Here is a 15,606-nt window from a genome sequence, read left to right as displayed (position 1 = left end):
AAGAACAGGAGGATAGTTTTTATCAATCATCATAATCATTCCACGCAGATGAAGTCGCGGGGACATATAGACAATGGTAGTCAGTAATTATTTATAATTGATGCTTTATAATCTTATTATGTCGTAGTAAATTGGTTTCGTAAGCATAATACATACAATTATTAACTGCATAATATATTTTAACCCCCAAGTAATCATCATTAATTATCATCCATTAGTAGGCATAACATATTAGCGATTAAGTATTAATTTAGTGCCCGATTACATACCTATTGTTAGAAATGATTAGGTTATTAAGACGAAGATTGAGGACTCAAGTGATATCGGGCGATGAGCACTCTATTGTTCCTAAATACGATTCTCAGGTACCTATTTCAAGATGTGTGTGTATACAGTGAACATAAAGTTAATACATGCAAGAACAATGAAAATGACATTTTCTTATAAAATTACCCTTTTCATTAAGTATTCTTAATTGCGGGTTTCATCTGACTGGAGGGAAATATATGCGCTATTGCGTGTGCGTAGTTTTCAGACGTGTGTGGTCACGTGTGTCTGCTTATACTCTTGGCATCTAGACCTGCTAGAATGAGTTGCGTTCTCGCGCGCGACTCCATACATTTAGCGCGACTTCAAGTATGGACACAGAACGCAACTCATACTTGAGTTGAATAAATTTCTTGTCTGATTTAATTTCTTGTCTTATAATTTATATTACACCTCTAAGGATAATTTGATGAATGTTTTTTTTTATATTTATTATACATATTTTATCTCTGACACCTAGAGACTATTACATCTCTAAACAATTTTAGTAATTAAACATATTAATAACGGGTCACTCACGTATTTTAAGTCGAAAACGCTCGACATGTTTCACCCCGTACCGACTCCGTACTCCTCGGTACGGAGTGAAACATGTCTAGCGTTTTCGACTTAAAATACGTGAGTGACCCGTTATTAATATGTTTAATATGCCCGTGTCTCACGGAAGTTTTCTTATTAAAATTTTAGTAATTGTCTGTTGTTTGTATATTTTTTATTAGTTTTTTTTGTGTAATTCGACATTTAGACTGGATACATCTCTGACAAAGTATCTAATATTTTATGGATTCCATATTTGTAATTGTTTTTTGTAAATTTTGGTTATTTTGGTTTTGTATTGCTTGTAAAAATTGACATGTAAAAGTGCCCCTGTGGCCTATTTGCTGAATAAATGTTTGATGTAAAAATAACAGTTCAAGGATTTATTCGTGGTTCAGTGCAAGTATTTAGTTCTTAACAGTTTATATAGGTACCTACTTAGTACGAGTAAGTCTATCCTCCCGAGCAAATGTCATGTTTATTGGTATCTAAGTACTTGTATTGCGTTTAGTTTTTATATTTAAGTCTAATAGATTTTTATATAGCTAAAGTAAAAGTGACTATTTTTGAAGTATACCCCGCATACATCAAGGCACACTTTTACGTGAATTTGTAAAGTATTTACTTGTCAACTATGTGGGCGATCCTATATGCATACCTAATCTTTGAGTGAGTAATCTTAAAGGTTATGTTCCAAAATTCACCAACCAAAGATATAAGAGGCCATTAAAAATTAACCCCCAGAATCGTCGGCGACAGGGCAGAAAACGGTACCCTTGTCATCCCCCAAATAAGGATAATCCGGATATCGACAAGCATCGAACCAGCTAATATGGGCTCCAGCGGATATGAAATTGACGAAGAGTAAAGTCTGAGCTATCGGGCATGATTATAGGGTAATTGTAGAATGTGGAGGTCGGCCAATGTCGAATAAATCGCTGTGGTTACGGGTACGGGTACCGACGTGAGGTCTATTTACAATTAAAGTAGGCAAATAATTTAGTCCTGCGCTTTGTGTTCCTGTATAAAAAAATATTTACCAAGGTGTCCAAATTTTAATGAACCCTGATTTTATATAGCATAGGTACAGTCAGCATTTATAAATAAAAATAAAAATATATTTTTAAATTCAAAAGTAGTGGATCAGACCGCGCCTCAAATGTATCTACCATTCTCTAACAATACAATATATCCCATATTATATTCCCTTTTTAAGCATCTTATTTCTTTCATAGTATTATTATACACATAGGCCAGGAAATGAATGCTCAAAAAAGTTATAGAGGGACATGCTTGGAACACAATTTTTAACTTGGTAGCTTTGTTTGGACTAGTTAGGTGAACATATCAAAAGTCTCGCCCGTAACGTGGTGCCGCGGGGGAGAGGGGGGTTTGAAGGTTCCATTTTTTGGTTTTTCTATTATATCTCGGAAACTATGTGGCTGAGCGACATGGCCACTTATACAAATTGAAAAGTGATTTAATTTGTTATTAGTTTTATTCAGTCAAGTTTTTCGGTATTTTGTATAGTTTTTGGGATATCGGCTCTTGAAGGTTTATTTAGGGCTATCATTTATATCTTGATTATCTACATCAATGAAGCCGCTAGGCCGGGAATAGTATCGTTTTCGTGTAAATCGGGGATGCTGAATTCATTTATGGTATCAACGTTGACACCATTCCTAAGTAAAAACAAAATTTAAAAAAATGTTTTTTTTTTTAACTCCTCTTCACGCTTAAACCGCTGTACCGATTTCGTTGAATGTTGGTATAGAGATAGTTTTGAGTCCCAGGACAGTACCCCCCTCTGCCCCCGGCACCAGGGTTACGGCCGGGAACTTTTAATATGTTTACCTCCTAACTAGTCCAAACAAAGTTACGGAATCAAAAATTGTGTTCCTAGCATTTCCCTCTATATCTTCTTATTGCTTGGCCTATCACTTGTTTACATGTTTCGTTATTGCATTAGGTAGAGTTTGTGTGGTGAACCTAATTTAGCTGTATCATAAAATCCCTTTGTTCAATTAATTTGTATCAACGAGGGTTTAGAAACGAGCTGGTACTTAGGATCTGATGATGAAGCCTGATGATGGAGCTGGAAGGTAGTCACGGGTACCAGTCAACCAACCTTCCAGCTATATCATCAGACCAATATATTAGATTATTTTAAACCGGGTCACTCACGTATTATTAAGTCGACCAGTGAAGACGTGTCGTGTCTCCGTGAAGACGGTCCTCGTAAATTGGACCGAAACATGTCGAGCTATTCGACTTAATAATACGTGAGTGACCCGGTTTAAAATAATGTAATATGTTTGAGTCTCACGGGAGTTTTATAGTTAAAAGGACCAATATATTCTGACATGTCATCAAAGGCATTTGTAGCCAGCCATTTTTTTATTTAGTACCTACCTATAAAATGTCAGGTCGTTTTAAATATTTTTAATGTTCTTCGGTAGCTTGTTATATTACTATACTATAAAAACAAATACACAGTACTAGGATCAAAGTTCCTTAGTTGCAGATTACACGCACACTGTATAGCGTTATACACGGCGTTCACCGCCGCACACAACGATAAAAAACCTCGTCGTCGCCGTTGAAAACGTGCGGAGTCGACCAGCTGAGTGATTCTCATAAGTGAAAATTACCGTAAATTACCGAGAATTTACGGTAACTTACCCATGAAGTACTAATGTTTTCTGACACGTGGTTGACTGGTATAATTTATAGTCTTATTTCTCCTTATCTTAGACCCAGCTCTATTTGGGCTTCATTGTACAGCGGAGCCAAAGCGCTTTATCCTGGGTTAGGGGTTAGTTTCTACTTTCATCTCCCTCTTGATATTGAACTACCATGTGTCGGGAGTCCGGAGGTCTTCGTCTTCCCAGAAATCTTGTGAGGATATTGAAGTGTATTGTAACACAGGCAGGTTTCCGTAACTCGACGACAGGCGCCTAGTTTTCGTAAAGGGGGGTGGGAGCTAGTCCAGCCAACCAACCCAACCCCTCAAAAGGAAAAGTGACCTGCTGGATCCTGGAAGAGCGACTTCGTGAGTCTTTCATTGATACCATGCATGGCCTGTCGGTCTCCAGCCTGGTTGTGCTGTGTCTTTGTAAGTTCCAGCAGCAGTGAGCGTATCTTGTTAAAGGGCATTGGGAAAATCGATTCCGCACCTGATCCTAACCTTGCAACTTGGCAAGCTCGTCCGCACCGTCGTTAGCTCAGGATCCGCTGTGCCCCTTGATCCATTGAATGGTGAGCTTCTTAGTATGAGATACAAGTTTGCCATATGGAGGTCTCCATTAGTCGTTCGTGGCCTTCATGTATGAGTTTTGATGTAATTATATGGCATAGGGCTATTAGAGTGCTCTACTTGCGGATAATATATGGGTGGAGGGATCCTACTAACCTTCCTTGCAGTGATGGTAGCCGCCGCATTGATTATGCTCATGCACTCAGCTCGGAAAACTGAGTTATGAGCTCCTAGCGGAGTGGTAATGGATACGTTCGGGTCTTCTGAGAAGGTTCCAGACCCCGAACCAATGTCTGTTTTGGACCCATCAGATCTGAAGATACTCAGTTCATAGGTATTAATTAAGTCCTCCGTGATTCGTCGTCCTCATGTGATTTTATTTTTACCCTTTATCGAAAATAGTTTATGAATCCGATCCGTGCCTGCTCTGAGCACTGTAAAGTCTTCATAAACCTTATCCAGGCATATTGTGTGCCGAGCTGAGGTTGCAGTATTTACCTCGTGGTTTGTGGGGATGTAAGACGGATTTCATGGCCGGACCATTCAAGCCTGCTTTTAGTTTGTCAGTAATAGGGACCACTCTGAAAGATCCTATCACGTGCTCATTGCGCTATCGAGACGAGTAACAGGACATAAAAAAGACGAGCGCTATGAATGCAGGAGCTTGATTCTTGAGGGCCATCAGGAACCTATTTAATCCGTTAGTACCCAAACTGTACAGAAACTGCAGTTTCCACGAGTTTTTTTTTAACCTGCGGTAACTGGTGGTGGAACATTGCGAACCAAGCTGATAAGCGCTTACCTGTTCACAATACAATAGCCTAACTTAAAATAAACATGAGCCATTACAAATCAAACTCTACCTTACACATCAAGCTTGCTTACATATGACTTATTGAAATATTAATGGTTTTTAGATTACGTCACTGTACATAATAAATTTTTAATATTTTTTTGGTAAAGAATAAATTTATTCATTATGAGATGGATTTTATACAACTAAGCTGAAATAATAGAGAATTCACTTTATTTTTCGTTAGGCAAGTACTTACTTTCATTAAAAACACTTTAAATCGCACATCGAATGAAACTTATTAAACATTAGTAAAATAATTTAATATTTATTGTGTATTTCATCTCTAACATCTAATTCTATCATTGATTAAAGTTAAAATTTCTCTTAGAAAAATTACCCGAGAACATTCGCGGGGAAGATTCCCCGTAATTTACGCGGTAATTTACGGTAATTTTGGTAATAAACTAGTTCCTTTTGACAGATTTTTTTGAAAATTTCAGTACCGATTGTATTACCAAAATAAAAATAAATTCTATAAAAAAAAGTTAAAAAAAATGAAAACTTAGACAACTTTCTCCTTAATTACCCGTACGGAGAACGGAGAAGAATTTTCCCGACGATTCTCTTTGTTCTCGTAATTTACGGTAACGGCACATCACTACGACACGTCCTACGTCAACAAGCTCTGCCACGGTACTGAGGTCGCGAGCGCGCGTATCGGTAATATTCCAGTAGTTTTCAGAAAATTGCCTAAAAATTATAGTAGAATTTCATAAAAACTAATGTATACCAACAGTATAAGCAAACGTTGCAGATGGCTTTAGTATGAAAATGACTTCGATATTAAGTAGATTTTCGTAGGAACTCACACTTATTTCGAAGAGAAAATTGAATTCGTTTAACTTAGATTTTCTCTTTTTCAAAGGCATGTAGGAGATATATCAATCTATATTCCTAAAGTAGATACAGGGTATTATAGTAATACAAAATATTTAACTTAAGTAGAGTAAACTTCTCAAAATGTACAAATAAGAGCTCACAATTCAGTGCTTCACACGGTTTTACGTAAACGACCATCAGAAAAAAAATCATTACTAATTTAGTTAGTCCTATTCCTAATATTTCAAATTATGTTCCTAAAGATAAGAAGACACTCTTACTTGACCAAGTACACTTTGTTTCTAATAATGAGCGTAAAGTCCTGAATTTCATAGAGGAATATTATTAATTTTACAATATTTCGACTTTCCATATCGGAGCGCTCATAATTGAACCTTTATTTCTGGAGAACGTATACACAGTTGTAAGTTTAGTGACCTTGAAAAGACAACAGATTCACGAAAGTGAGTCGTTTTACCTTTGATTTCCTTACCTATTACAAATTCATGTAGGCATAAACTATATAGGTAGTCACTCACTCACTCACACAATTCAATCAAATATCTACACCGCAGACGCAGATAGGTCCAAATTGTTTCTGCCTAACTAATTTAAGAAGTTGTGAGGAACCAATCTTCGCCTAGTTATAAATGGTTCCTGAACTTCTGTTTTAGTTTTAATTGGTACGTGGTGGTGGTGGTGTGGTAACTGAAATGTTAAATTGCTATAATAACACTGCGTAGTTTCTTCATGTACTTCCTGCCGTCAAATAATATTTTACCGATACAATCGACGCTACGTACGAGTACGTCCCTAATATTTCAAAGTTAAAGGATCAATTCACCAATTCACAGAACATCCGTACGAATGACTATTGACAAATCGTAATTAGATTAAAGTAAACACAATACAGACCGATCTGATTTTCCGGAACGAGAAAATCACACTGTAAACTAGCCGCCACCACACAATAATGGCTCTTACATAAATATTGATATTTAAGTTGATGATAATTGATAATGATAACTATACATTGTTAATTTTTAGGGTTCCGTACCTCAAAATGAAAAACGGAACCCTTATAGGATCACTCGTGCGTCTGTCTGTCTGTCTGTCTGTCTGTCTGTCTGTCTGTCCGTCTGTCTGTCTGTCTGTCCGTCTGTCTGTCTGTCCGTCTGTCACAGCCTATTTTCTCCGAAACTACTGGACCAATTAAGTTGAAATTTGGTACACATATGTACGTTTGTGACCCAAAGATTGACATGTAACGTAAACATATTAATTTTAAACACGGGGGCCACTTTTGGGGGGTAAATAAGAAAATTTAAAAATAAAGTTTGTCAAACTTTATCGTGTTACATATCAAATTAAAGAGCTCTTTGTGAGAATCTCAAATATATTTTTTTATAATTTTAAAGTAAATAGTTTAGAAGTTATTCAAGAAAATAGGCAAAAAATGACCATTCCCCCCCTTTATCTCCGAAACTACTGGGTCTAAAATTTTGAAAAAAATACACAAAATAGATCTTTACCTATAGATCACCGGAAAACCTATTAGAAATGTGCAGTCAAGCGTGAGTCGGACTTAATTACTTAGTTTTTGATCCGACCCCTACGGGTTTTTTTAAAGACATTTCACATAAAAGATACATTGTTTAAGTTGTGTAATGTACGGAACCCTTGGAACGCGAGTCCGACTCGCACTTGGCCGGTTTATTTTTTGTAGAATAGGTAGGCTCAATATTAAACTAAACACTATAGTTAAGTTTCTTTATTATTTTTGATGACATATTCATATAACAATCATTTCTTACTGAAATTGTTTTTTTGAGGTGCTGTTTTCCGTTGGGGCATCAAGCAGTTAAAGAAACCCAAGCCAGTAACAGTTGTTAAAGGCCCTTCCTGAGCTTTTAATCCCGCTTCACGAAGCTATAAGGGATTACGGAGAAAAGAAAAACAAGGAGATCAGAGTCCTTTCAACATTAATCTTCGCCATGTTTGAGCGCTTTGTACGATGAGCCTATAGCCATTAAAAAAGGCAAACAATAGAAAACATAAAATATTCATGATATTTTAGATACCACACATTAATATTTAATTATATTTTAAAATATAGATACTTATTTAGGATTGTTAAAATTTGCAGGTTGGAATCACTAATGGATTCGTAGCGAACAGGCTTTAACTAAAACTTCTCACCTTCTTCTATACGTCTTGAACTTTTCATATAATTATTTTTAAGATGACATAAAATAACTTTGTTTTTATTTAAAAATTTTAATGGTAACCGATTACAAGAATTGATGCACGCCTCTCTTTTAATTTGTAATAAAAAATGTATAATTGTATTTTAATATTTGTCATAATACCGGTACCTACATAATTATAAATAAATATATTTTGTTTCATGAGTTTCTTACGTTCATGAGGTAGGTATAAGATTACTTTTCTCTTTGTGAATATTCTGAATACCGATCAAATTTTGTAAACGATGACATTTATATTATTCAATTGACCAGCGTTGTGCAAATTGAGCGGTTAATTATCTTAAAACAGACCCATATTTATTTTAGAGGCAGTAAAAATAACAACAGTCGGTAAACGTGCGCAAAGCCAGCTGTATAAATGTTTACAAAGACAACAATGGCGAATTCGAGTAGGTTTAGATTTGTGTAACACTACGCCGAAAATTAACCGTTTCATGAAGCTTCGTGCTAAGAAGTCAATCATTGACAGAATCAATAGGGACAATTCAATCACGGAGTAATTGGATCATAGTCTAATAGCTTCATTATTATTGTAACCAAAACAAGTCATAAACTTTAATGTGTTGTCTTGTTATGGTATATTACATATAACTGCAAAACAAATAAACTATACCTAAGTAAATATAATTTTATTCATCCATTGCAATGAACATGGTGTATTAAAAAAACCGGACAAGTGCGAGTCGGACTTACGATATTACGGTTCGTTTTGCGGTTCTTAAGTAGGTAATAAGGATTTCTTGTTCCTGCTCAATACAATTTTTTTTGAAAAAAAAAATCGTAACGACAGTTTTCATTCCCAATCATCTAAAATTCATGTTACCATAACAATGCTGGGCTAATCCAATTAAATACAATTAAAAAAAACATAAAAATAACGATTTCGGTTTCTATGTGAATGAGAGCCGAATTTCGTCCCACAGTGCCGCCCCACAATAGCAGATGTTATAGAAGAGTCATCAGCTATCGAACACGAAAACGATAGAATATCTGTAAGACATTCACTAACAACATATAACAGAACTCTCCTGTATCAAGCGAAAGTTACAAGTTATCTGCTTTGCCCGAAGTTTGGGTTAGGTGGGTACAGTATTTGTATTTTCTTTAGTGCAATAAAGATTAAATAAATAAATAAATAAAGCCGCTCTTAATAGCAAATAAAAATGTATCTTGCTAACTCGAGAAGGTAGGATAAAGGATGACTCACGATAGACCGGGCCGTGCCCGAGCCGAGGCATCCAACATTGCATGTAATTTTCTATGATAAACATAAAAAAAAAACTTTTACAGTCTCGTCATCATGTATTTAAGAGCTGGGCTCTTGTCGATGTTATTTAATGTTGTGTATTAAAATTGTGTCAGAACCACAAGGAATAATAATTGATGACTATGTAAACAGTCATTTAGATATAAAAGCAATACTCAGTAATACAATCGAAAAATCAATTGGCATCAAGGCGGCAATCAGATGGCAATCCAAGCTATCTAAAACACATTAGGAATCGGATGATTTTGTGCTTAGTGTAACTCAGGCTAAAATTTCACGGCTTAGTTTCAGATTTTAGACACTGGCACGCGTCCAAATGCCCCTTTAAAAGAACAACGTCGTTTTTCCACGACTCCTCAATCAAAAAATAACTTAGAGGAACATCTTTAAGGTTTTAATTCGAATGTTTTTTGTTGGCATTTAAGAACAAATTTTCAAGAAAATATTGAAATTCAGTGACCCATTCATATATACACAAACACATACATTACGTGTACATTTACAAATTGTTGTTAAGGCGCGTTGTGTTTAATGGGATGTTTTAGAGCGTGTATTTAAATAAAACTTAGGATTTCGAAGTATACGAGCACAATGATTAGGTATATTAGTCTTGAGTTTGAATAAGATTTTTTAACACCAAATTCCGTACCTTCTTTTATATTGCAACTTGTTATCATACATTTTTTCCCGGTAGATACGCTTTCTCACTTAAACGACGTGGCGTTGCACTGTGGGCTGAAATTTAGCTCTCATTGACATATAAACCAAAGTTGTTATTTTCATTTTTTTTATTGAAATAAATTTTTCCTATAGTAGGAGATACGTTATATATGGTCGGCCTTCATCGATACGTCTGACGGATGAAACTTATATTTTATGAAAGAAAATATGTTCCTGAACATAAATAAATAGGGTTGCCTAAAGAAATATGATCAAGGCTATTTTAAATAATATTTTTTCTTCAAATTTAACCGATTTGTCTGACGAACGAAATAAGTTCCAATGGAAAGTATACAACTTGTACAACATGAATAAATTAGGTGGCCCATGTTTTTCCGGTCACTATTATGAGGTTGCCGTGTTTAAACCGGTGAGTTTAAATCGATAATTGCACCCATCTGTCTGACGCTTGAATTATAAATCAAAATAATGGTAATTTTATTGCAAATACAATGGTATAGGGTTGCCTGCAAAAATCCGGTCACAAATAAGGGTTGCCAGGCTTTTAAAGAAAATAAGAAGGAAAGACTTTTAGCGATAACCCCAAAACGGCTTAACTGATCACGATTGTTTTAACTATTTTCGAATTTGTTTATTAATCACAATTTTTGTGATTTTTTCATAATTTTTGGATGGATGGTTCAAAAGTTAGAAGGAAAAACCCTTTTTTTTTCTAAATAATTATTTCCGAAATGATTCACTTTATCAAAAAATGTTGTTTAAAGACCCCTATTTATTTTAAAAGACCTATTTAACGACACCCCACACTATAGGGTTGAGACGATAAAAAAATTGTCACACACATTTTGTTTCTTGTAAAGCGATTATTTCCGAAAATATTATACCAGCTAGATTGCTCTGAAACTTTGTACTTACTCGTACAATAGGATAAGGTATATCTATGTCTGAAATTAGTATATGTAGCTTCAGATACAAAGTTTCAGAGCAATCTAGCTGGTCGTTTTAAAATGAGAGCTTGGTGACTGGGGACTCTTAACAATACCTCAAAGTTTCGAAATTAGCTATAATATGCATTTTTTTTTTTCAACGCTGTCAATACTTAGATTCTACTTCTCGTCCAATTTAAATGTTTCTAATAAACCTGCAATACAAAAAGCGCGCGGACTGTGACGTCACAGGTTGCACGGCTGCGTCAAAATGTATGGAATCATGAAAAATAAGTTTTTCGTTATTTACTCATTAAAAAAAGCGTTAACCTTGTACGTGTTTTTCAAACTCGAATATCATTACAAAAATGTAACAAAACCATTGCAAATTTCACATTTTAACCACAAAATAAATATTCTTCACCACACCAGTTCGCAAAGGCTCTCTTCATTCTCCATAAACTAATGAGAAAGATTGAATGATTTGTAATGAAAGTATTTTCCTCGCGATGGTGTGGTGAAGAAAAAAAAATTAACTGCCACTTAAAACTTCTATGAATTGTTATATTTCAAATAGCAAAATATTTCATTAACCTTTTGGACGCCAATCAATGACGGATGTATCGGCACTGCAGGTCCAACGCCAAAGACCGATTCATCCGTCACAGACCACAGAGCAACATAGACACGCGTCACACGCGCATGCGTAAAGTTCAATTTCCGTTGTGACACTTCGGTGACGCGGCGTCACAGCTCTTGTGTTTGACACGGCGTCGAAAAGGTTGAAATTGTATAAATAACATTAAAATAAGTGGACGCTTGAGCATTACCATAAATTTTGCAGTATTGCGGCATGCGTGATAGCAAAATAAAAGTCCAATTCCGCTCCCGTTTGTAATAGGCGTACCCGGAGGCAAGGCAGCCAGTCCTTGCCTTTTCAGTAAAACACTGTACAAAATGTCGGCTCAGTTTAGGTCTGTATCATGTTTATTAATGGCGCACGAATGGCCTTCCAAGGATTCTTTTATTAAAGGGTAAACGAAGAATTCGTTTTGCAAATGCAAAATCTGTTTTGTATGCAACACTTGCGTTCAGATTCTCGGTGAAGAATGGTACCTACTATTTGCGCTTCAATTGCGGGTATAGTCGGGATAGTATACACTACCACTCAACAATATTTAGGCACCCGCAATTTCCACCATACAATTGTATACAAAAAATATTTTCAAAATCATACTGTTCGATCGCAGGCAAATGACTGTCTTACATGTCGGATTGAATTTCTATTTAGGTAAATATATTGAGCCTTAAAATGGTTGCCAAAGATATCCTTTAAAATTTCGAGTTTACTTTATGCAACGATTTAAAAAAAAGTCTTATGTACTAGTTCATACAAAATAAAATGATTTTATTCTGCTCATCATTTTGAAGCTCGATATGTCTGTTAAACACAAGAAACTGTTACCCGACTGCGACTTAGCGGTATAATTCTGTAAGTCGATTTTGTATACAAACAAATCTATCTCATGCTTTATATAAAGTGTATTTCTTTAAACTGAAATGATGACTAATTGAATTGAAACATGGGTGGAAATCGATTCACCAAACATTATTCATTATAGTTAATCCATGATTACACGGGGAATACCAATTACAACTATTACAAGTCTAAAAGTTTAATAAATGACGCCAATAACTACACTTTTTTTTGTTTGTTTAATATAAAACAAAGTTCCCCGCCGTGGTTATCCTGTATGTATGTATGTTTGTGATAAACTCAAAAACTACTGAACTGATTTTCATGCCGTTTTCACCTATCAATAGAGTGATTTTTGAGGAAGGTTTAGGTGTAAAATTTGTTATGGTTTTGTTTAAGCCGTGTTAAGAGGCCGGTGTCGATTTTGGAGCAAAAATTTTAAATTGATAGATTTAGTCGTTGAAATTATACACGTTTTGTTACGTAATATCTAAATAACAAGTATTGGTTTCTATTAGCACGTTTTCTCATCTTGCCTTTTAATAATGAGGTCGCGAGCGTGCGTCACCGGTAATATATGAAGAGAAGGGGCAGTTTTTAAAAATTCATCAAAAAATTATGATGGTAAATTATACAAATTGATGTATAAGAATAGTTTCAGCAAATGTTGTAAATTGTTCAAGTATCCAAATTACGTTGAAATTAAGTCGATTTTCAGAGAAATTGTAACTTGTTTTGAAGTAATTTCTGGAGAAAATTGAATTCGTTTAACTTTCATTTCCTCGAACTCTAAGTCATATAACAAAAATGTAATCTGATAAAGGTCAAGTACAGAATATGTGTTATACAAATTTACCATTTTTAGCAGTCCAAACTTTACGAAATTTACAAATAAGAGCGACAAAATCAGTGCTTTACGCGCGTTTACCTAAACGTCCTTCAGAAAAAAAATCATTACTAATTAAGTGAGTCTGTTTTAAAAAAAAATATCTGATAAAAGGCAAGATAAGAAGACGTGCTAATAGAAACCAGTACTTGTTATTTCAATTTGGTAACAAAAGGTGTACAATTTCATCGACGAAATCTATCAATTTTACATTTTCGCGACTAAAATCGACACCGGCCTCTTAAGCCGGGGCGGGTCGCTAGTTTTATCTGTATATGTATATATATAGACATATAAATGCGTGTGTCGTGACTGACTGATTCATCAATGCAGCCGAAACTACAGACTAGAAAGTTCAAATTTGCACACTAGGTTGCATTTACAGTGTACAAGAGATAAGAAGCGATTTCGAAAAATTCAACCCTTAAGGGGGTTAAAAAGGGGTTGAACGTTTGTATCGTGTTCTAGTTTTATTTTAAGCTGAACTTAAAACTTCGTGAAAAGGTATTATTATATATTAAAGTAGAGGAAAAGTTATTTTAACGTTTTTGAAAAAAAAGGTTTATTCTAAGTTAGGAACTTGAAACTTCGTGAAAGGGTATTGTATTCAAATAGAAGAAAAGTAATTTTAGCGTTTTTGAAAACTCGTCCCCTAAGGGGGTTAAAAAGGAGATTAAGTTTTAAATTAAGTTAGGAACTTAAAACTTCGTAATAAGATATTTTCGTAAAATAAGAGAAGTAATTTGAGCGTTTTTGAAAATTCATCCCCTAATTGGGTTAAAAAGGGGTTGAAAGTTTGAGTAGGGACTTGAAATTTGTAGGAAGAGAAAATATATGAACGTACGAAAAATACTTTTTGTGCTTTTGAAAATTCAGCCCTTATTAGGATTAAAAAGCGGTTGAAAGTGTGCTTCGGGAAATAAATTCACGCGGACGAAGTAGTGGGCAACAGCTAGTAATACATAGAATATTCATTATCATGTCAAAGCAATGATGTCTATACCATGTAATAAGCTTTAAATTCATGTATTTAAGTAGTTAATGTTTTAACTGTTGCTGTACCTGGTGATTGGATAATGACTTACAGGTATTAATTAAAGTAGTGCGGTGCTTAGGTAGAGTTTTGAAAATAAGTATATTATTTTGATATTAATTTCTTACTCTTAGTAACTAGGTAACTATGTAGGTTTTATTTTAGTAGGAAAGTAGGTACACTTTCCTACTAAAGTAAAACCTACATAGTTACCTATTACCACAATCCTAATACCACATAATTTGTTAGTATATTGTCTAAATACAGATTATAATCGTTCACAAAATAAAAACAGTCTGGGCATCTTAAAATACAAATCAATATAATAATATGATTTAGAAATAAAACACCTTATCAAACCCCCAGATGTGAGGTACAATTTAGTATATAAATAATAATGATAGATATTGACAGATACAATCGAAGTTCGCTCTCATTAACAAAACACTCTCATTAAAAAAAAAAGCTATACAAAGAAAATAGAGCTCGTAGGTAGAAGTTTTGTACGTAAAAGTTCTACTAGCTCTAAAGGGACCCACTGATTACCAGTCCGCCTGCATTCTCTGGCCTATCAGCCTATCAGTTGTTCGGAACTGTCAACTTTTTGATCTAACTGACAGGCTGATATAGTCCGGCGGACTAATAATCAGTGGGCCCCTTAATTTCTTTGTATAACAATTTCTAGCAACGAAAACTAGTACGTAAATACTAGTTTTCGTTGCAGACATAGATCTACATACCTACTTATATAAGAGATATAAGATTAGTGCTAAGTTAATAAATTGTAATTTTGTTTTATATAAAAATAGTTTTATTATTATTATTGATAGCGTAACTTTATGATTTTTTTGGCGGTGACTAAGGTTCGTGATTCTTAATGGCGAATATACTTTTATGTTTTTTCGTGTCAACAGAGGAAAAGAGATAAATATTCAGGTTTAAATTCTACGCAGAAAATATATTATATGTTGTTTTCTTTTTACATTGTATTTATTTCTTTTTCCGAAATACTTACATCAAATTACCTAAGCAAAAGCAAAACTATAATCTTTGTTATTAGTAGTATTTGTTGTCATTATATTTTAATCTACCCTTTGCCCAAACTTCGTCTGCGTGGAATGATGATGATGATGATTGATAAAAGCTATCCTTTGTCCTTCCCCGGGCCTCAATCTTTTTCCATACCAAATTTAATCTAAATCGCTTCAGCAGGACAGACACACAGGCAGACAAGAGTTACTATCGCATTTATTATATTAAATTATAAACTTTGT

The sequence above is a fragment of the Cydia strobilella genome, chromosome 2 (genome assembly GCF_947568885.1).
Source record: "Cydia strobilella chromosome 2, ilCydStro3.1, whole genome shotgun sequence".
In the NCBI taxonomy this organism is placed as follows: Eukaryota; Metazoa; Arthropoda; class Insecta; order Lepidoptera; family Tortricidae; genus Cydia; species Cydia strobilella.
The sequence above is the reverse complement of the archived record's forward strand: the minus strand, read 5'-3'. Positions refer to the sequence as shown.